General features: G+C 41.1%; 1 protein-coding gene across 3 annotated transcripts in view; it reads left to right on the top strand.

The window, feature by feature from the left end:
- Positions 1-24,049, top strand: part of LOC122792266 — a 62,813-nt gene that overhangs the window by 8,214 nt on the left and 30,550 nt on the right. The window lies entirely within an intron of this gene.

Consider the following 24,049-nt stretch of genomic DNA (forward strand, 5'->3'; position numbering starts at 1 on the left):
CAGTGCTCCATTTTAGGTGACAATTTCACAGCAATTCATGCATCCTGCCCTTCAACAGATTAATGTTGGATATCTGCTTGACATGGCTCTGAGGCCTACTGCAGAAGACTGGTCACCTTTGGCCAAAGTGTGTCCACCTGCCACATGTCCTAGGTATGTCATACTGTACACTTATGTACCCGGAACACATGTCTCTCCTCCCACATCATGTCACACAACAACCAGTTTGCTGTCTGGTTGCTTGACAGGCATTGTATGCTTGCAAGCCCAACATAATATCAGCAAAGTTGAGTTAGTCCTCTGTGCATGCACAGACATCCATATCTTCACTGCAAGGAGTGCCTACAAACACTGTGTTTCAGGCTGTCAACCCCAAGGTTGTGGCAGCATGACCCTAACTTTGCTGGACTTGCACAGTGTCACACTTGTAAGTATGGTATTGTGACCAAGCCTAATAACAGGATTAAGGTCACTCCAAGGTCTGCATGGCTGGCAAAGCATAGTGTGGCACACTGTCAGGTGCTGTGTTACCTTAGGTGACCTACATAAAGGTGACACATTACATTTAACCATCTGTCATGACACTGCATAATGATGGCATGCTGTGAACTACATACAAGCATGACTGTATTGCTAATAGTACTATAAATGACTGCTGATGAGATGTGGAAAGTGTCCCCACCCCTCTACTTGTATGCTACACAAACACAATGTGTGACAAATGTGACTGTATTTCAAACCTTGATTCCATTGTATCTCAAACAACAGTCAGTATATATGTCAGTGAGCATTTTGTCAACATGTGCAGCTCACCTCCTGCTCCACCCACATCTACATCACACACACCTGCATGTGTGTAGCTCCTTACCAGACACATTCCCAAACAACAGACACCTCAGAAAATCATACCTCTGAAGAGCACAGTACACATAATAGTTCATGCACCACTGTCTCATCGGTCAAACACCTGAGGGAAAACAAAAAATCAAACCTATTATTCATAGGTGATTACATCATGAGAGACATTGATGTCTGTGTCACCAGGCTGCATATGGGAAAGGTCACAGTTAGCTGTATGTGAGTTGACAGGGTATGCCATTCCACACATTTCTGCAACTCAAGGAATATCAGATAACATAATGATGAAATCATAGTTCCTACAGGTGATAGGAATATACATAACCGGACTGTATGCAGACACATAACTGAGCTTAGACACTCTGTGTCTCTCACAAGTATGCCCATGGCTTTCAGCTGCATTTGACCCTTACGTAGGATGATTGCTCAATACACATGGAAAATGATGGACGTCAATAATTGCCTTAGCGTGTCGTGTCATTGAAGGGGATCGACTACATGACCGGCTGGGATGACTTGCTCAACAGATGTCAATGGTTTGTCAGAGATGGTCTTCATCTCTCACCCCTGGGATGTTGAATATTGGCCAAGGCTGCTGACACCCCCACAGTGAATCTGATAGGCACTGTCTGGAGAGAAAACTTTCTAATGAGAACGCCATCTTCATATATCACAGTTATGCTGCTACACTCTGGGAATGGCAACACTAAACCCCACTCTGTTGAAAATGTCCCCACCTTGGAATATACAGACATTTGTGCAGTCAAAGACACCTGATTTAAGGCTGTGGACAGCACCACAGCCACACCAGACTACATGTCCTTCCACATGTTCAGACCTCAAACTGACAGTATGCAAGGTAATGCAGGTAGTGTATACATATTCATTAAGGACAGATACAGATACAGATTTGATGAAACACTGTGATTTCCTGGAGACACTGCAGGTGCTGTTCACTGCTGGAAGTGCACCTAATCAAGCTGTCGCCAGCTACAGGAGCAGCTCCATGAATCCAGACACCTGTTGTGCTTATTTGAATGCACTTGTGTCTAAGATATATCAGTACACCATGGTCTGCGGTGACATTTAGTAGCCACCAACTGTGTTGGTTATTCGTGCTGAAGCTTACTTGCCCAAAGGTTAGTCCATATCCTTAACTACAATGCCTTGGACCAGTGGCGTGACATCCCCACAATGGCAACCAATGTAGTGCATCATGTTTTTACCAATATGGGTGACCACTGCACCCCCCACTGAGAGGTCCTCCCTGATGACATCTGACCACATTCCCATGGAATGGTTTATATAGCTTAACTGCACTTCATCCCTCAGATTGAACAAGCAAGTATGCAGAGCTCTACACCTATGCTTTATGTAGGCAGCAGTACAACTGCATAGACTCGGCTGTACCTGACAGGAGGAAAACAAGATCCTCATGGCACAGCAAACATGCCTGGTGGACAATTGTCATTAGTAGGCTGTACAATAAGAGCTGGACATTGCTGTGTGACAGTTTGCGTGAGGGTGAACCCCTAAAATGGAGGCACACCCTCCTCAGCTAAAACAAGCAGATAGTGTTGTTGTGATGTTGTGTAGAAACAGTATGTGAGAAAATTAGCCTCCCCAACAAAGCAGAACCACAATGCACAGTGTAGTTACATGTGTAATCCCAGAGGAGAGGCCCAGATGGTCAGTGAACTTGCACTTAATGATACCACATAACTTTGCTCCCCTGTCCCCAACACATGTGCCACACGACATTCCTACAACCTGTTCCATACCTTCTATATCTACAGAGCAGGTTGTAACTGGTCTATCTATGGGGGATACACAGCATCTATTGGACATGATAACATCTCAGGCTGCATCCTAAATGGGATCCAACAAGGATTACTAACACCATTGGGAACTCCTTGGAATCATACTTTAACCACTGGCTGCATCCCAGCCAACTAGACAATGGCAGCTGTTATCCCCTTGCACAGAGGTAGTGCATTCACCGACCACTGGAACTATAGACCTATTTGCTTGTGTAGCCATATCTGTATGCCTGTGGGGCAAATCATCACGGAGCTGATCATCAAACATATATATAATCTACAAACAGTTGACTGTACACGGTTTGGATTTCTGACAGGAAGATCATGGCTGTTAAACCTGGGTAGACACGTCCAAGGCAGTTACCAAGGACCTGGGAGTGGGGATATCACAGCATACGACGCCCCTGGACTTAGACAAGCCTTGTGACTCTATCCCCCACTCAGGCATCATTGACAAAAGCACCCACATAGGCATCCACAGTAATATCATTATAGGGATCATTAAGTGGCTCACTGATAGAACACATACTCAAAATAGGGGAATCCACCTCCAGAAGCTGATCTGTAAGCAGCAGTGTACAACAGGGCTCAGTCCTGAGTCCTCCACTGCTTGGAATCCATTTAACCATGATACAAGTAAAAACTGAATGTCTGTGGCTGACAGTGTTGGCTGATGCCTGCAAACTGTGAGTGGTCATAGAATCTGTGAGTTATGTCAATATCCTACAAGAGAGTATTGATGAACAAATGCCTGTTGACATACTAATGGCCATAAGCTCCATGCAAATATATATGTAGTATTATTTCCATTGGTAACACCTATGTTTGTGGTGAGTAGCACATCAGTAGCAACATCTAATATACATACTCAGGGGTGATAGACCTGGGCACACAGGCCTCGCCACACAGGTTTACACCTAATGCACCCAAGATCACTATGTCTCCCCAGTGATAAGACAGAAATCATATATCATAACTGAGGGCACAGTCACCCGAAATTGACATATTCATAACCTCCACATACTCTTCCCTCAGGATGCCAATATTTGAGTGCAATGGCCATTTGGTAATGTACCTTTCCAAGCACTACTGGAAATTGCACACAACATAGTTTCATAGTTTCACAATATAGTACTAGGCTATCTGCGCATTTGTAAGCCTAGCCATAGTGATGTGGCTTTTGCCACCCCATGAAATGGTACAAAAAATGTACAGTATAAATTTAGAATACTGTGCCTCTGTCTAGTAGTGACACGATGAAGGTCCCCTTATATAATAGAATTAGTTTACTGTGCCCCTGTCTAGCAGTGACACAGATGTGACCCCTGGGGTAAACTTATGATCTCCCATCCACTCATCAAGATTTCTCTTGAAGAGAGTCAGTGAGGGGCTCTGCCTAATATGAACTGGGATCTTGTTCCAAAGCATGGGAAGCCTCTGGGTTATGAATCTATCCCTCCAGCATGTCCTATTCATACTTGTGCCGAGGTGTAAGTCTTTAGCTCTCGTGGTCCTGATGGATTTGGATTTTTTGAGGTGGAGCATGTCCATCAGATCCTGATTGGACATGGCCTTGTACGTCAGGCAGAGATCACCTCTGAGCAGGCGGTATGCTACTGAATAGAGCTGAAGTTTCTTTAGTCTGGCAGAATAAGACATATGTTGGAGACCCTTGATCCTCTTGGTGAGGTACTTTTGTGGTCTCTCCAGCTGTTGCAAATGCCGGATAAGGTACATACAAAATGGGGCATTGTACTCAATCATGGGTCTGTTGAGGGAGGAGTATAGGGGTACAATGACATCCTTGGATCTGGATGTGAATCCCTTCATGATGAGGTGTGCAAGGTAGAATGTTTTTCTAACCACTTTGGCAACGTGGGTGTCAAATGAGAGGTCGCTGTCGACTTGGGTCCCTAGATCTCTGATTACTTTTTCCGTACTCAGTGGGTTGCTGTCTATGTGATAATTTGTGGGTACTTTGTTTTTCCCAAAGGGGATGACTATACATTTTTTGGCATTTAGTTTAAGGCCGTGACTCCGGCACCAGTTGTCCGTTTCTGTGAGGCCTTTTTGTAGGATGTATGTGTCCGCTGGTGTATCGACTATGGCGCCTAGTTTGCAGTCATCTGCGAACTTTGTCAGCCACAGCCCTCCCATGTTTACTTTAACATCTGAGAAATAATTGCCGAACAATAGGGGTCCCAGGACAGATCCCTGTGGGACACCACTTGTGACTGGCTTTGAGTCTGACATTGCTCCAGCGATTTTAACTTTATGGGTTCTGTCCTTTAGCCAGTTTGCAACCCATCTAGTGACATAAGGGTTTACGTTTAAGCTGTTGAGCTTATCTATGATGCCTGAGTGGGGTATTGTGTCGAAGGCCTTAGCCAAGTCCAGGTAGGCTGTATGGACTGCTTTGCCCTCATCAATGGCTCTAGTGACTGTTTTGAAAAAGTCAACCAGGTTCAAAAGGCAGGATCTGCCCTTTACAAAGCCGAACTGGGTGGGGTCAAGTGTCTGTAGGTCCCCTATGTCTCTGTTTATGAGTTCCATAGGATTCTTTCCATAGCTTTGCAGACCAGGCTGGTTAAGCTTATGGGGCGGTAGTTTCAGGGTCTGTAGAGGCACCCCTTTGTGGAGTGGGACCACTGTTGCTGTCGCCAGTGTTCAGGTACATATCCCGAAGTAAGGCTAAGGTTAAATAGCATTTTTATGTGTGGGTTTAGCTCCTCTTGGAGTTCACGTAACATGCAACCCGGGATACCGTCAGGTCCCATTGATGCTGTGTTTTTAGCTTTGTTTAGGGCAGTTCTCACTTGGACATCTGAGATGACAGGGAGATTGCATTCAGCTGGGATAAGTATTTCTTCTTTTGGGGGTGAGGGAGGGGAGAAATTTGCACTGATCCTGTCAGCCAGAATGTTGGCAATATCTGTGGGTTCAGTGTATTTTTTGTTGTTGTGAACCAACTCTGAGCATATCTGAGGGTTTCCATCCAGGTTTCTAACATAGCTGAAGAAGGCTTTGTGGTTATCTTTAGTGTCCTTAGCGATTTTTCTCTCAAAGTTGGCCTTGGATGTTTTTATGAGAGAACGTAGTTTTCTGCTAATGTTGATCAGAGATGTCTTCCCTTCATGGGATTTTGCTCTGACGTGCAGTAGCTTCCTTCTTTTGTTATACAATTTGTTAATGGCTGAGGTCCACCAGACAGGACACTTGCCTTTGGTGGAGAGGGACTTGGATTTATTTGGGATTGCATGATCCATGCATTCTTGGAGATGTCCATAGAAAGCATTTGTGAAGGATTCGGCATTGTGGGATGTGGTATCCACTGGCACAGTGGGCTTAAAGGATACCATCTCAGTCTTAAGAAGAGTGAAGTCTGCTTTTGAGAAGTTTTTCACTGTGGTCTTTTGTGCTGGGGGTGGAGGTGGGATATGTATATCCAGGGTGATTAGTTTGTGGTCAGATCTCACTAGTTAGGGGTATACTTCCGGTGTGGAGCATTTTGTTCCCATGTTTGTGATGATCAGGTCTAGTATGTTATCTCCCCTAGTGGGAGAGGTGACTAGTTGTTCCAGTGCATTTGAATTTATGAATTCCAGGAACCTTTGGGCTAGGGTATTAGGGCTAGAATAATGTACCCAATCTATGTTTGGGTAGTTGAAGTCTCCCAGTATGATGGTATTTTGTGATACATTCATATCCTCCAATGTCTTCAGGAAGGCTGAGTGGGGTTCTTGAGATTGGGAGGGTGGTCTGTAACATGCTACCAGTTGTATAGCAGTTTTGCCTATGGTTAGTTGCACCTGTATGGTCTCTGATGCTTCATGTGTTGCTACTAACCTGGAGGTGTGGGTGTCCTTGATATGATAATGTCTTCAGTATCTGTTTAATGGGGATCATCTGAAATTACTGTCACTGTAGCCTGTGCCATATAGACTACTCAGAGGTGATCTCTGCCTTGCTTATGGGGCAATGTGTGACCCTGCTTGATTGGAAATGCTGCATATCTGTAGGTGGCATGGTACATGGATTTTTCACTGTAAGTACATTAACCTGGTATGTGACAGTACTAATACATGCTGGTGGGAGACATCTGTCTAGCAGACTTTAACACACCTTTGAAACAGAATACTTCCTAATGGCAAACAGAGCACCTCAATGGACCTCGTCAGATGCCATATGCATAATTGGCTGTGTGACTATCATTTCACCACAGGGCTTCTTCCTGTGTCCCTCATGGACAAGGGCAATATATGCTGATCATGTAAGGGCTGTAGGGCCATTAGGCTATTAAAGTTTAAAGATCCTATGATTCCATAAGGTGATGTAAAAGGGTTCCTATCAGAACATTGAAAACTATAAATAGCGAACAACCTAAAGGCTGAAAATGCTGGATACACTTTTTGTGACATTGCAGTAAAGTGAAGATCGGAATATTTGCCCTTTCTGTATTGTGATCTCAGAGTTGGTATGTATATATATATATATATATATATATATATATATATATATATATATATATATATATGTTTAGTGGGGGTGTGTGGGAGGCACAGCCCCCCACAATAGCGAGTTCAAGGTCTGGCATTTTTGACCTTTAGGTTGTTCGCTATTTATAGTTTTCGATGTTCTGATCTAGACCCAGTGTAAAATGCTCTAACAGCCACACACACAAACTTGGCTGCAGTGAGGATAGCACCATTTCCAATTAATGTTTACAGGACATGGCACAACACACACACTCCATGTTGGCTGTATGTAGATTAGAACACTTACCTATTTAATGGTACACACTACGTGACACACACTACACCTCAAGTCTACTATTACTATCTCTTTAGGACATCTTATGCTTGATGACATCAGCAGCCCTGGTTGTGGTCAGGCATTTGGAGGCCCACATCACCTGCTACAACCAAAATACTGCAAAACCCTACTTCTTTCTAAGTCACTGAGATTATCACATTTATGTCATACAGAGATACACACACTGAGTGGTGTGAGTGAGATTAGAACCCCTGCCTATCTACTCTACACACACTACATTTAACAGTACTTACCGCATGCACCATGGCTTAAGTCTGGCATTGAAGTATATAACATCAGCAGGCATAGAAGAGGGCAGTTTGGAGGGCGGGACCAACTTACAGGGCCAAAAGTGCAGCACCATTGCAGTCTGGTACTCAATGGAAAATTCTCAGCTGTTTTGCAGGGAGCTGCACCCACACAAACAGCCTGGAATGAAAATAGAACCCCTACCTATCTACTGTAGCACACTATAGATCACAGTACTTATCACATGTGTCATGGCTTAAAGTTGACATTAGTATGGCAGTTGGTAATATTAAGGTATCTGACATCAGCAGGCATTGTAGAAGAGGGCAGGAGTAACTTACATAGCCAAAGAGTGCAGCAGCATTGCAGTTTTCTACTCAACAAGGGATTCTCAACTGTTTTGCAGGGAGATGCATGCACACACACCAATGCACACACTCTGAGTGTCCTGGACTGAGATTAGAACCCCTACCTATCTAGTGTAACACACTACAGATTACAGTACTTATCACATGTGCCATAGTTTACTTCTGTTTCTTACATGACTGCTGGCAAACTACATGTGGATTACATAAACTAGGCTTGTGTTGAACAGCATTTGCAGCCTGCAAAGTGATATTGCTATCTGCACTTAGTAGCCTAGTAGTCAGATAACTGTTATTTATCCTAGCTATGTGGCTACAGTTGCCATTTTGGCCATATGTGGCCATTTGGATTTGGATGGGCAAGCCTGTGGTCAGGAACAATGTACCCTGTCAATTCGTGTATAGACAAAATTATGCATTACACCACCTGTTCACCTGTTGGTGTATGTGTGGTGACATCTAGCAGGCACAGGGGTCTGTAAGTAAGTGCATTATTCACTGTTGAGCCCTTACTTTGGATCTTTTAAGCAACATTACATATGTGTGATAGAGCAGCTTTGCTCACCATTATCAGGACATGTAGGACATTACAGACATCCACACACATATTTATGTATATAACAGGGAAGTATATATAAATAAAGTTGTGTGTGTATGATATATATGCATTATATAGATATATGGGGAGAAACAGTGATGTATGTGTTGATAGATAGATAGATAGATAGATAGATAGATAGATAGAAATGTATATATATATATATATATATATATATATATATATATATATATATATATATGTATATATATATATATATATCTGTATAGGTATGTATAGGTGTATGTATATATATATATATATATATATATATATATATATATATATATATATATGCATATAGTATATATATATATATATATATATATATATATATATATATATATATATATATATATATATATATATATATATATATATATATATATATATTTGTATATACATACAGACAGATATACTATCTGTAGAAGAGAGAGATAGTGGCATACAGATGTGTATACATATATGTATGTATAGGCATATCTATATATAACAGGTCATTTTGAGTAAGGAGCAACAGAATCAAAGTGTATGAGCATGCCCAGTGGGATTCTCACTACACATAAACTGACTCCAGCTCACACCTGCATGTACTCCAGTCCGAGATTTTGTGTGTTACAGACAATGACATCTGTCCCTGGTTCGGCAGTGCTGCACTTCGCTCACATAGTCTATGACATTCTACAGCTGTCTGATCTAATTAATATGTGACAGAGATTAATAATATTATACCACACACAGACTGACAGTCTGTAAAACACAACATAATAATACCCCACATCCAAAAGAAGTGGATACTTCTAGATTAGAGCCATCAATACCATCACACATGCTAACTTCCCCAGTCCACTGACCCCCCCAAGATGTCTGACAGAGGGGGGTCATTCATCACACATTCAACAGCATAAATATGTACGTTGTTATTCCTGCATTAATTAAGACATCGAATGTATGAGGAATTTCTATTATGCTACCCTGAGACTGCCTAGACTGCTGATATACCATTGAAGAGTTACTGTTAAAGCAATTATATGAGAACACTGCTGTGTTGGGGGTGGGGGAACAACATGTTGTGCTGGAATACACAGTAGTCTGAATATCATGTAACCCCACTGTATAGCATCTCCCTTGACTGATGTACTGAATATTCCATGCATGAGTCCTAGTGAATATTAAAGGACACATGACAGTGGAATGGGTATATGTAGTTCCATGTGGATGTTACTTCTGTCCAAATAGCACACTATATTTACTTGCATAAATGTAGCAGACCATGCATACAATGCCATATCATAATAATACTTACAGGTACTGTGTAAGTTAGAGACTTACCTTGCAAATACAGCAGCTGACATAGCTGTAGTTCAAGGCTGACTCTGTCTAATGCAAGCAGTACCCAGCCAATACATGGATAAGTACAGGTTGTGTGGGTTGGCTGGCATCAATTTTAGTATATGCATGTGGGTAAGAGTAAGGTGTCAGACCCTAGGTCCCAAGGTTATCAGTGAACATGTTATGCGTGGTCTCTTAGCCAAATCCAGGGCATATTGAGCATGCCTACATCTGCCTACAGGGACATCAGCAGGGGGTACCTCCTCCGGGGCCTCCTGTGACTGTGGCTGTGATGACCTAGGCACTTGTGGGGGGCTGTGTATCCCTTCCCTTTGCTGATCCTGCTGCAGCTGCTTACATAGGATCAGACTATTTAGCATAGCACATACTGTGAACATATGTGCACTTGTGGCTGGAGAGTACTGCAGGGCTCCACCAGATATATCGAGCCACCGGAATGGTGACATCATAAGCCCATACACATGCTCTATGGTGTTCCTAGTTTGTGCATGTGCCTCATTGTTGTGTTTTTGGATGGGTGGGTGTACATTTCTGATGGGTGTCATCATCCATGGTTCCAGGACATAGCCAGCATCACCCAGTAATTGGCTGTGTGGGATGTTCCACCTAGAAAACATCTGGTACAGCTGTTTTTGATGTGTGCCAGAGGAATTGTGATAACTGCCAGGGCTGCCAGCAAACGGATTCAGAATAATCCCCTGGGCATGGCACATGACCTGGTAGTTGATGGTGTGGTACTCCTTGTGGTTGACGTAGATTCTATCCTCCTCACCGGGTGGTGTTTTGATATGTACATGAGTTCAATCTATGGCACCCAGTACCGCAGGGTAAGTGTTGCATATTGCTGGCACTTGCCTCAGGGGTGAGAGGAAAGATACATGCTCACTGGAATGTGGTACCATGGCATCCAGGATCTGGTGGAGTATACTGGATGCCGATGCCAGTAATATTCCCATCATGTCCCCAGTTGGTCTTTGTAAAATACCTGTAGCTAGTATCCTAAGGACTACACATACCTTTGTTTCCACTGGGATGGGTTCCCCTCTGTTGGCTCTGGGTCTGAGTTGAGGGCAGCAGAGCTCAATAAGTTCTTGTAGTACATCTCTGTCCACCCTGTATCACTCTACAGTCACCAGCTCATTTAGCTCCTGGAAGGTTTCCGTGGACCTGAGCACTCTTCTCCTTCTCTGCCTAAGCTTATTGTTTGCAGCACCAGCAGCACTGACTCCAGCATCTAACACATACAGATGTAGCAGACCTGCAGCAGCCCCTAGCATTATCTCAGTGAAAATTCCCACATCTTCACTCCAATGGTCCAGATAATTGGGGGAAATCAGAATGTAGGTTGTATGCATACTTTAAACAGCTCTGCTGTAGGTCCAGAATGTGTGACTGGCTAACTATGATGCATTCCACCTCTCTACAATATAATTAACATCATTTAATGGCCCTATTTCAGTGTGCAATGCCACACACAGTGCCACAAATGTTAAAATTAATAACTGAATACATCCAGTTTTAAGAACTTGCTACCTACTGCATCACTGTCCCCTGGGTGGTCTTTCTGTGTGAACACGCTCAGCCAGGCGGCATGTCATGCAAATAAGTGCACCTAAGCTTAAAAGAGCCTAGAAGTGACAGGACACCCCCCTTCAGCCACATCCTGTGTAAACATCAACATAGTCTAAGAGCCTACACTAAGGGGATATGCAGACACAATTGCTCCTTTCTGCTATTCAGTAAATCCACCTCATTTGCATACTTTTCTGTGCTGACAGCTTGGAAACTGCACTTTTCATAGCCATATCACCTTAGCAACAGTAGCAATGCACCATTGTAGGGAGCCAACGCAAGGTCCTATAATACATTTCTGTCACGTATTATAAAATTATTTTCTTTCTTTTTTTTTTTTTTTAAATTTTTCTGTTAAGCATGTTTGTGCACTGTGGTGCACAGCACATACATGCCAGGATTATAAAAAAATATATATTAATTTAACATATTCCCTTACTCCTTCTGACAGCCGCAATAATAGTTTTGCTCATATGTGTATGTAGTATAACATTTTCAGGGTATTTTTGTCCACATTTCTATGGTTTTCATCCCCTTTTGTCTGTCTAGACTCCTGTACATGGAATTTTTCCACATACACTAAGGACACTGACACGAGGTCTGAACAGATGCCTTTCTGCTTTGTGGATCACTCTACCTGCCTCATTTGCGTGAGATTCACCTGCTTATGAGGTGATTTGCATGCCATGGAATTTTCCCTGTTTGTGCATGCATGCACGCTGCTCAGCAGGGTTTACTGAATCTCAATATGTTCGCACCCATGTAAGTATTGCGGCAAGATGCCTACATGAAAAAAAAATCGTATAGGCTTTATTGAATTCCCCCTAATATTTAACATATAGTTAAGGTCACATAATGCAGGAATTTGTCAGCTTCCATTAGGTTCTTACAGTACAAGAATTGGATGATTTGCATTTCTACATATGGTTTCAGATTCCACAATTAGCTTCCCTACAAATGCTCTAGAAGAAATTCCTCAAGAGTCAGTAGCCCACAAAAAAAAAAAAAAAAAAAAAAAAAAAAAAAAAGATGAATAGCATAAGGCTGAATGCTTTTGTCTGTAAGAAATCATCTGTGCAATTTCTAGGTGTGCACCTGGAGCAATTAACATTTTAGGGAAATTTCTCCCTTCTCTGAGTTAATGCAAATGTGGAGTTGGTATATAAAAGTTCAGGGGTGGGGGCTTGCCCATACACAAAAATAAGGAGTTTTCCCGCTCTGCTGGTTTTCAAGCTTTTTTCATTCTTTTGAAACATCAACTTTCAGGAAGTCAGTGTTTCAAAGCAGAACCTCTACAGTCTGGTCCTTTCTACAATATTATTTCCTTTCACTGTCATTTTTGCATATTATTTAGAGAGCCTGTTACAAAATGCAAATCAAAATGGCATAATTAAGGATGTGAGCTTTGCATTTAGATGTCATTCTTTTTCTGCCAAAACAGTTTTGCAAAAAAAAAAATAAAATAAAATAAAAAAAAAAAAAAACTTTTGCTGAGGCAACTTAAGAGGTAATTATTATTTTAGGTAGTAAGGGTTCATCTAGGGGGTAGGAAGGGATAGAAAATCAGCAGCCAGTGTTATTTTTTTAAGTACAGAGTCATCATCTTACTTACAGAGGTATAGTAGAATTTCCAGTGTACCCATGACGTAACACTTCATGTGTGAGGGAAGTTAACTAGACAGCTGGCTGTTCGATAACATTAGTGCTGGCCAGGTCAGTTCCTTTACCCTCCCCCATCTTGCTTTAAGGTAATATCATAATTTCTTCTTGAAATAAAATGACAGATCATGTATATCTATGTGGCAACCATTGTTTTTGTTTTGGTGCATGTAAAAATGATGCAGTTGTCAATTATAAATTATTGTAATGTTTACACACTTTACATTATTTCTTTTTAAAGCAGTGCCGCACAATTAGGTGTCACAGCTGAGTTCCTAAATGATAGCTGGTTCTTCATGTTTCAAATTTCTGTCCAGCTGACGACTGCTTGGTTTCATCTGTCTATACATGTCATTATGCTTCCCTTGGCTCGTAATGTGTCAACCACATTCATTTATCTTCAAGCATTTGCCATTAGACTGTCCAAAGTGGTTGACTACCAAAATACTACAATTTCAGAATGAACTGCTACACTCACTTAAAAATTATCCTCCTGGGCTTCTTCCTAAGTTCAAATGTGTCAGATGAAGAGAGACAGTAAGGTGGGTGATCGGACTTTCCCACATGCACACAAGACTTCCTGTTGTGTGGACTTTGAGGATAGTATGTAAACTGCTGTTGAAGTATTGTTATGACATTAAGTCAGTGGAGCCAGGAATGTATTTGTGTTTTATTTATTTATCCTCATCCATAAGTATTTATGGAGACTTATCAAGTCAACTGTTCTTCTATTGGTTCCTGTTCTGCTGGGCAAGATTCCTGCTAATGTTTACAGATTTTAAGTTTTCTTAGCTGATTTCCCTACTCAGAGAAAAGTAAGCTCATGCTTCAATTGTTTTTTGGAAATGCAGATGTCTTCTGTGAAACAGATTATAGTTGATATACTCATTAATAATTGTAAATGTTGGTAATGACCAGCTATTATATCAGGTATATCACAGTATGTAGTAAGCAAACTTAATCTCTTTTTAGGTCTCCAAAGAGTCTAAACAGTCATTGAAAGTGTCATTGCTGCTTTCTGAATGTTTCCCATAGGTATTTAATTTGAGTGTATGGGCACATACATATTTAGTGGTGCCCATTCTTTTAGACATGGATAAAAGGGTCAGACAAAAAATAGGTAATGACCTTGAAATCTTGCATATTCTTGTATCTATAAACAAGACTGCCTACCACATTGTTACAAAATCCCAGAATCCCCCTCCATGACCCCTGTAGCCGATGATGCCTACCTTACCTAACTATTGGCACAGGCTATTAAAGCTATCATAATTCTTATGGATAATTTTTAATTACTAATCCATAAATTAGAGAACAAACACTGCAAATGCATATGCATAAGGATTCATGAACGTTATCAATTGACCAGATAGTACTCCCGCCAACAGTGACACAAAATCTACATGATATGGTTCTTTTCAATGTAGCTGCACTGTCCTTCACTCATACTATTATGCCATCACTGTTTAAATTCAACCATTATGTCATATTATTCTCTTTAGGAAACCAGCCCAAGATATGCTCAAATACTACTGTCTTCAGGGTGTTTTCCAAAGCTAATTTTCTACAACCATGTCCGGCCTTATGCTTAGGTAAACTGGGAAGATATCTAGGGCACCATTTGACTTAGGCTTCTTTTCCAACATTGATTTATTTATTTATGTATATTTGTACTTATTAATTTATTTATTTATTAAAGTAATGAAATGCAGCTTTTCTTCACTTAAAAAATAAGTAAACAATCCATAATACCCTTGTTCAAAGCAATGATGGCTACAGCATCCTATGGGAGGTCCTGAACATCTAACCACTCAGCCTGCAGGCTTTCTGCTCTATCATAACCGTAAACTGTATTGTCTTTCTAGATTATGGGACAACATATAAGCAGAAAGTCTACAAATTTGAAATGAAAAAAATGGATGTGATGGGAAGTGGGAAGAGAAGCACTTCCTTGACAGTGTGGGGTAAGTTTTTTTGTTTTTTAAAAAAAATGGATGTGATGAGAAATGGGAAGAGAAGAACTTCCTTGACAGTGTGGAGTAAGTTTTTTTGTTTTTTAAATACTGTCAGTCCAACAGACATGAATAGTGGATGCTTTTTCAGGACTGAGCTACGAGCAAATGCGCATTTCAATGAAATGGTGTTGAACTGCATTGATGTGATCCACATCTTATTTTATTACTTTATTTATTTACAGCCAGATGTCTGAGATGTACATAGAAAACAAAGTAGCTATAATTTATGGGTGTGGTTTCTGTCTACAGATGAAAATGATTGACCCTGTTGTTGTTTGCTTATTATTGTAGCCCTGTAGGAATAATAAGATTTGTGTGAAGCAAAGTGGAATACTTTCACTATTGCTTTTGTGAAGCAAAGTTAAACATGCCTAACAGTAACCATTTTTAGGGGATGTTTGCATTTTTAGTTATACTGTGTACTTGTATGAAACAGACACTACTGTGGCCATTTTATTAATCACAATCAGACTTTTGAAGTATACACCAACAAAATGACTATAATGGCCAGGTGGGGAAATTGTGGCTGATAGTAAGCAACCCTTTCATCATTTGCTCAGTTTAAACAATAATTCATCTGGTTTTGCAGGATGAGTGTCCCTTTGTGTGAAGTAATATTAAATATTTCATTGCTGCTGTTGTTTTTCTGTGTGAAACAATCTTGAAGTGCATTACTTTGAACATTATTATTTCATTTTTTTAACTCAAACCTGACTTCTGAGGTGTACACAGTTAATTACATGGCTATAACTGTTAGGTATGGAGACTGTATGTAGATAAAAGTGGCTGACCCTGCTGAGGGTTAAAAGTAAACAGTCATTAATCTGGATTTAAAAGATTAGTGTGCATTTGTGTAAAGCAAGTTGGAAAATGTTACTATGATCATTTTTATCTTACTCAGCCTTCTGAGATATACACAGTCAAGAAAGTGTCTGTAATTAATGGGTATGGTGGCTGTTTGCAGATAAAAGTGACTTAACTCCACTGTAGTTTGATTACTGTTAAACAGTTACTAGTATAGCATGGCAGGGACAGTATCACAAAATGTACTGTACTTGCTGATGTCAGTGAAAAACAATCATTACTATGTATTATGTTTGCACGTTTATTTGTGTGTGTGTGTGTGTGTGTGTGTGTGTGTCTGGGGGTGTTGCAGTATATTTAATAGTAGCATGTTGGCTATAATTTCTTTCACTTCCCATCACAGTCAAACATCAGAATTATATGCAATAAGTTACTAACTTTGGTGGTCTGGGCAGAGTATATATGTTAAAGCCACTGATCATTGGTCCAGTGAGTAATGTTGCCATCTCACTGCACTTGGTTCTCTGGTTGAGATTTTGGCCATGGCCCCATCTTTGTGGAGTATGCATGTCCTTTCTAGGTCTGTGTAGGTTTAACCAGGTGCTCTGGTTTCCTTCAACATCCCAAAGACATGATATAAGTGAACTGGAATTCCTGGTGTGTGTGTGTGTGTGTGTGTGTGTGTGTGTGTGTGTGTGTGTGTGTGTGTGTGTGTGTGTGTGTGTGTGTATGAAATATCAGTGCATAATAGATCTGTCTTGGAAATGGTCAGTGTCAGTATGTGGGTGTGAAAATGATAGTATCACCAATTTTTGTCTTTGGGCACACAATATTGGAGAGCACATATACAACTCTTCTGGGTTAGAGTAAAAAAAGGGCAGTTAACAAGGCATAATCTTTCAAAAATAAGTCAAACATGCATCACATCACATCTAGACCCTCAGATTTCTGGAAACCCCCACACCAGGCTAAGTAAGTTGTTTTTGTCATCAGCTTAGAAGGGGCATTGTCCTAGGACCCAAACTGGTCTAAAACTTGGTCTATTTAGAGGTGCACACAGAAGGATGCCATAACTTACGTAGGAGGTTGGGGAAAGTGTGGTTATTATTTCTTCGAGCTTGTGTGGGGGCTGTAGACAGTTTGGCCATTATTTCTTTAATTTTTCTCACAATTAAACATGAGAGGCATGCACAAAATGTTACTATAGCACGGGTAAGGACTAGGGTCAGTGTGGTCATTGTTTGTTTACCTTTCCTCACAAACTTATAAGGTGTATGAAGAGAAGGCCACTATAGCTTATCCATGAGCAGTGTCCTATGTAAGAGCTACAAGTTAGAACTCACTATTATGACTGTTATTTTGGTTGTCCCCACAATCAAACATCAGATATGTACAAAGGTGGTTATCTTTTGGGGAAGGTGAAGTGGGCATACACCTGAGAGCAACATGCTGAAATATATTACTATGTTCTCTTTGTTCTCTCACTTTCATTGGAGTCTGACATCAGAAAGATATACAGAAGGTGGTTGCGTTTTGAAAGTAGGGGGGAGGAGGCATGCTGTGTATATGTATGACAGCAGCTAGCTGAAATACATAATTGTGTCCTTTTGTTCCTTCACTTTCATGCCAATCTACCATCAAATTGATACACAAAAGGTGATTTATATATCCTGGCAAGTATTTATTTTTAGTTTATTGGGAAGTATTATTTTCTCAGCTTGGAACATTAAGCATTGTATACATGTTATTTCTTCCCTGAAAGAAATAAAAATAAGACTGGTTTTCTCTCCACAGTCATGAATTTTGTTCAGACCATCACTGGATTAAGAGTTTGGTTAAAACGTTCGAAGGGTTATCATTTCTTTTCTTCATAGTTATTTCAATACAATTTTGACTAGTTAAGGTATGTTGAAAGGATGTAGTAAAATGATGGAGAAAAAAGCGAATGATTAAGACAGAATTTCTAACTTTAGTCATGATAGTTATTCAGGGCCTTATTGGATTATAAGGTTTGAAAATAGCTCTAAAATGCTCCTCCGTGCATCTAGAAACCCATGGCTTCTGGAGATCTAGCAGCCCCAGACCCTACAATTTCATTCAGTTATCTTATCTAATTTTTATTATAGTGCAGTTTTCCTTATTTAGGGCATATTGAAAGAATGCAAAAAATGAAGAGCAAAATAAAGTGTGCAAAAACAAGAAAAAAGTAATCTAGATGGCATGGGGAAGCCAGAATTGGTTGTAACTAGGGGAAATTGGGAAAAGGGTGGAGAGGGGAGTGCAGTGGACAGCATGGAGGTCATGCCATAGAGTTATTTGACTAAGGCTCCATTGCTCCATTTCAAATAACATTGGCCTTACCTTCAGTTAGGTGAAGATCTAAGCAGTTTTAAGTTCTCTCCACCTTAGCACAACCTAGTAACTAAAGCTGCTGTTCACACCAGTGCCTTCTGCTCCTGCTTTATTCCTAATTAGAGGCATGTATGATATCTGCCACAAATACAATGCCAAGTTAAAAAACAACCCCTATAGTGAACTCCACTATCAATAAACTCTAACGAGATCATAATGGAATGCTCTGTTATGATAGCAGTACAAATGGTTATGGGCAAAATGCCTGCAACATACACATCCACCATGAGTACAGACCTTTCAAGAGCAAGAAAGCCAAATATAGTTTTCATGTGACAGCTGAAGGCAAGACATGTACTTTGTTGTACTTCATTCACTTTTCCAAGAGTGCACTGCTAGAGTATGTAATTTATACCATGCAATTTTGCAGGTATAGTTACTGAATATTTTTAAGTTGCACAGATACTTTTATTTGTACATTTTAATTGTTGGAATTAGTCACATGATATATGACTAATTACAGCAATAAAAATGTATTGCGGAGGAGTGGCACCCCCACACGAAGACATTGCTGGAATGGCAGCAGGTATCCACTCGGGAACCATTGAACACCTTGTATTGGGAGCAAAGACATATAGGAGAGCTATGGGAAGCCCTTTCCAGACTTGTGCCCCTCACCCTGAAACCTGCCTGTAGATTTGCTCATGCTGCACATCTACAATAGGTCCTAACTTTTTGGCTGTGGTCTATGGAGGAGATGGCCATATGTTAAGAGCTGTAGCACACAGTGGGCTAACTGTCTGCTCTTAGGTCTCCTCCTGCTCACCTTATGTACCCTGACTGAAGCCAACCCCCACAGTTATACATACCCACACATATGTGCTTTGCTCCAACTTTACTTTGGTATTCCCTTTTCCACACAGCAGTGTTCCATTGTATAGTTTCAGATACACATCACAATGAATGTTTCTGCCAGCTGTAAGATGCTTCCATAGCGTTGGAGTCACTGTGTGACTTTATATCTTACCATTTTCACATTTCTATACAACTAAAGGTTATGGCTGTATATTCAGCCATGTAATATCTTGCATATATACCCATATTGCCCACTGTATTTCCCATTATGCCCCTTTCTGGGGGTGTCCCACTACTGTACATCATCTCATACCCTTTCCCATAGTTGTGTATTTTGTGTATATTTCACATGGCTACATCTGTTTTGGTTATGCACATGAGCATAGATTCATCTTCTGGATGTCACTCAACTCCTCCTGTGTTACTGCAATAAGCAGAGTGCTCAGTCTATGCAGTCCTCCAACATCAGCAAGGATAACTACTACTTCCAGCTACTTCAGATTTCCTGCATTGGCATTAGCCAACAATATGTAGGTTATTCTTTTACCAATTTTTCTCATTTCCTGTGTGTAAAAGGCTTTCAAAGAAATTTAATTTTAGATAAAAGAAGTATATTTTGATTTAAGTCCTATAAAGTCATTTATTATATTCATAGTCATGCAAATTATTTAAAACAGTACTTAAAAAAACCTAAAGCTGCATAGAAGAAAGCGTGCACAGGTCAAACATTGGTTACACTGGTAAGCACTAGTTTTGCATCTGAATCATTTTGAGGGATATTCTGAAGCAATGTTACAAACTAGTTTCAGCAAGACAGTTTTAAATGAATAGCAATTATGCAACAATCCATTTTACATGCATCATTTTATTCACTGTTGCTGCTATGTCTGTCTTGCAGCTCTCAAAAGTGCTCCTGATTTGTACACATTAATGAATGCATGGACGAGAAACATCTGATGTCCTTCTATTCTCATGTTGCAGTATTCTTATCCTTAAGGAGTTGCTGCCTGCAGTACCAGACATCCGGCCAGTATACCAAAGTCTTGATTGCAGGAGTACATGCGACGTTGTATGTAGGAGTCATAAACTGATGGCTATATACTGGTGGCTATATCTGTGACATCTGCATGTACCCAGTTCAGAACCTTTCTGCCACAGTGAGTTTCAGACGTTTGATCCCCAGCTCTGCTGAGTTACTTAAGTCCCTACAAAAAAGGGGAAAAGACTTACAGAGAATCTGAAACATTTATTGGTTTCACCCATTCCCAGATTTCATAGGAACTACCCCCCAGAAGCCTAGCTTTGCCAGAAGACAATCCTCCCAGTCATTTGTTGCCTAGTCCAGGGGAAGAAGACAACCTAGGAAACAATCTGGTCCTAGATCTTCCTCCTCCTCCTCAACACCTTCTTCCTTTCTGAGGCAGCCAGACACAGATAGAGCTCCTCTGCTGTGACTCTCTTCCCTTGCCCACCTCCACCCCCCTCTCCCTTATGCCTAACCCTATCACTACCCTCCTGGCAGAAAATTACCACAGACAGGTGGGTGCTCTCCATCATCAAGAGAGGATACTTCATGACTTGATGGGCATCTACACCATTCCAGGGAGTTCCACAACCCCCAACCAGTCAGCTCCCACTCTTTCCCAGTATTCTGAGTCAACTCCTCTCCAAGGGCACTATAGAACAGGTACTCAAGGATCAGTTAGCCAACGGATTTTATTCCAGAATGTTTTTGGTTCCAAGAAAAGATGGTCCCTGGAAACCCATTCTCAATCTATCCTACCTCAATCTCTTCCTTAAGGTGCCTACCTTCAAAATGCTCACATTACAGCACCCGCTTCCCCTTATCCCTCAGCAAGCCTTCATGGTCTCTCTGGACCTGAAGGATGCATACCTTCACATCCCTATCCATCCCACTTGTAGGAAATGTCTTTGTTTCTCAGTGGTTTCCTCACATTTCCAGTTCTCTGCCTTGCCCTTTGGACTCTCCATAGCCCCAAGAGAATTCACTAAATGTCTAGCCCCAGTCATTGCATATTGCAGACTACAGGGCATTCAAATTTATCCTTACTCGCACGATCTCCTAATTCTACACCAGGTTTCTCTCACCCTGTCTCAACACCTGGACTTGGTTTGCAGGATCTTGCAGAATCTAGGTTTCACTGTGAATTGCCTAAAGTCTCAAATGACTACCTCACAAGATCTTGTCTTCCTGAGGTGCAGAATAAGGACAGACTTGATGTTAGTCTTTACCCCTGTTTTGCACAAGGCTTCCTCATCCACAAGCCTGGAAGGTGAACACCTTCTCCTTTTCATGGGAGGGAATATTCCTTTATGCCTTCCAACCAATTCCTTTGATTCACAAAGTCCTCCAGAAAATTCAGAAGGGCAAACCAAAATTCTTGTTGGTGACTCTCTCTTTTGGTCAAGACAGCATTGATTTCCCATTCTTTTCCTTCTAGCCCAGGGCCAGGGCAATCACCACAGGTTATCTCACCACTTTGACCTACTCACACAAGACAAGGGGTCTCTTATTCATCCTCATCTTCTCAATCTCAATCTGACAGTGTGGGTGATTGAGTTTTGATCCACTTCAGGCACCTATACTCAGAGGATATACTCAATGTTCCGCAGGAGGCCAAAAAATCAAGTACTAGGAGAAACTAGTTACTTAAATGGAAAATATTCTCCTATTGGTGCCTTAAGAGTAAACAGGACCAATCTCAAGCTTCTATCCTAGTGGCCCTGTCCTATCTGTGTAGGTTAGTGCACTCAGGGTTGACTTATTCTTCAGTAAAATTGCATCTCTCTGCCATTTTTGCTTGCCTTCCCTTGACCCCACCTCTGGCTTCCAGGTTAGATGTCAAGCTGTTTATGAAAGCGGTCCTTCATATTAAACCTCCTTGAAAGTCCATTTACCCACCTTGGGATCTTAAATTTGTGCTGGAAAAACTTACACTACCTCCTTTTGACCCAGCCCATTTTTCCTTTCTGACATTCTGTACTTCGAAAACAGACTTGTTCGTGGGTCTCACCTCCGCCAGGAGGGTCTCTCAGATCCAAGCCCTTATGGCTTCATCTCCCTACCTTGTTTTCCACAAGGATAGGGTTTCCCTAAGAACTAACCCATCCTAAATGCCAAAAGTAGTTAATGAAATGTCATTAAACCAGGCCATACATTTGCCTGTCTTCTACCCTCAGCCACAAAACTTGTCAGAAATGACTTTGCATTCCTTGGATGCTCACAGGCAATTGAGATTCTGTTTAGACAAGACCAAACCCTTCAGATAATCTGATCAACTATTTGTCTCCTTTCATACTAGGACCCTAAGCAAGGCCATGTCAAAACAGACAATTGCCTCTTGGATTTCTAAGGTTATAACCTTTTGCTATTCCTTTCATGGAAAACATTTGAATTCATCTGTCAGAGCCCATTCCACCAGAGCTGCTTCCTCTTCAGCAGCCTTTTTCAAGGGTATTGATTGCTCTTCTCTTGTGGAGGCAGCAACTTGGTCCTCGGTACATACCTTCATCAAGTATTACAAATTGGACTCCATCTCCAGGGCTAGAACAGGGTTTGCTAGGTCTATTCTCATAGACTCTGCTCCCCTACCTGCCCCCCACATTACTGCCTAGAGAGCTTTGGTACTCTATCTAAGGTTTAGAATACTGCAACGTGAGAATAGAAGGACATAGAATAGTCATGTAAGAACTTACCATAACCATAGATGTCTTTGTCTTCTATGTTGCAGTATTCAATCCCACTCACTTCCCCTTCTCTTTTGACCATATTATGAACAGGGTCATTGCCCTGACTACTGACTGTGTGTCTGACAGGGGTTTTGTACTACCTTTACTCCTCCTATCTATTTCTGGGGGTCTGTCTTTATGAGGCAGCCAGTTCTGAATTGGGTACATGCAGACGTCACAGATATAGCTGTCAGTTTATGGCTCCTACATGCAACGTCGCACATACCCCTGCAATCAAGACTTTGGTATACAGGCCAGATATCCGGTGCCGCAGGCAGCAGCTCCCTAAGGTTAAGAATACTGCAACATGGAAAAGAAGGACATCTATGGTTATGGTAAGTTCTTACACACCTATTCTTTTCACTTTGATTACGGAGTCTGATTTCCTGAGCACTGCAGGCAGAAACTTCACTATGTAAACAGGCACAACTAGATCACAAAGGCTCAGAAATTAAAGGCCAGATCGAAGACCTCATTAAATATCTTTGTCTCAGATCATGAGATAGTATTTGAATGTTGTGACTTTAATAGGTTAGACAAAGAAGATATGATGGGTGAACAATTCACAGGAGAACAAATACTGGAGTTAGTGTGATCCAGTCTCTTTAATAAACTTCCAGTGAATTGCTACAGATCCTCTGACTCTGTTTATGTAAGTAATACTTTAACATTTAACAGGTTCTACTGCCTATTTTTTATTTCTGCTATTGTTGACCCCAGGGCTGTCATCTTTTTTGTTCTGTTTTATTTCAACTTCAGCTGCAGTCTGCATGACCCATGACCTTCTTCACTGATGCTTTGCTTTTCATTTGTCTGGTACATCACATAGTCAGAGCTGACTCCATATGAGGCAGAGTTGCTGATTGGCCAGATGGATGCTTACCTACTGTCTGGGGAGAAATTGTGAGGGAGAACTGAGGCAATAAGCAAATGAATGCATATTATGATTTGGGTAAAGAGTTAGCTTTGGTTCACTTTGGGTAGCTA

The sequence above is a fragment of the Protopterus annectens genome, chromosome 1.part2 (assembly GCF_019279795.1).
Source record: "Protopterus annectens isolate FY-2018-M chromosome 1.part2, PAN1.0, whole genome shotgun sequence".
In the NCBI taxonomy this organism is placed as follows: Eukaryota; Metazoa; Chordata; order Ceratodontiformes; family Protopteridae; genus Protopterus; species Protopterus annectens.